This window comes from Triticum aestivum, unplaced genomic scaffold (assembly GCF_018294505.1).
Source record: "Triticum aestivum cultivar Chinese Spring unplaced genomic scaffold, IWGSC CS RefSeq v2.1 scaffold11507, whole genome shotgun sequence".
Classification (NCBI taxonomy): Eukaryota; Viridiplantae; Streptophyta; class Magnoliopsida; order Poales; family Poaceae; genus Triticum; species Triticum aestivum.
In genome coordinates this window covers 52,006-52,860 of record NW_025227252.1, presented here as the reverse complement: position 1 = coordinate 52,860, position 855 = coordinate 52,006, and positions in this window count along the sequence as shown.

Genomic DNA, 855 nt, shown 5'->3' with positions numbered 1-855 from the left:
ATTTTTGGTTTGCCCTTATTTGGGGTAGGTTAATTTTCCTATTAGGCTTGAAGCCGGTAACACAATGCCTTTTTATGTGTTTTTTTTTGCTTTTGCTTTTCTTTTTCTTTTTTGTTCATGAATATGTTTTGCATATTGGATGAGTGAAAATGTATACACACAACTACTGTAGAGTATGTGCGTAAATTACACTACAGTGTGAAAATGAACTATTATATGTTTATTAAAAATGGCATATCTAAAAAGTGCAATTCCAGTGCAAAGTCTTGTGCAACTATTTTACTTTGATTACTTATTAAACGTTAATACCAATGCCACTAGTTCATTCTTCCTTAGAAAACTTCATTACATTAATTTTTTTAGTTTTATTTCTTTTCTTTTTTAGGTTAAAATACCAATGCCACTAACTTATTCCTTCTTAGGAAACCTCTTGTTTGCAAAACTTCCATTGTTATATGCTTATAGTTGCGTATTATGGTAAAGTGCAAACTTTGTCATTATTTGTTTCATGGTTTTTATGTTATTTCTTCTTAAAGGTTAGTACCATTGCACTAGCTAATTCATTCTTGCATAGAAAACTTCATTACTTTGATTTAATATTAGTTTTGATTATATTTTATTTCTTCTTTAAAGGTAAAATACATGCCACTAACTCATTCTTCTTAGGAAACTTAATTTTTACAAAAAGTAATCACTATTATATGCGTATTCTTGCATATTATGGAAAAACACAAACTTTGTGCAAATTTTGCAATTATTTGTTTCATTTTTTATTTTTCTTCTTATTAAAGGATAATACTAATGGTACTAATCCGTTCTTACTTCGAAAACTTCATTATTTTGATTTGTTTTAGT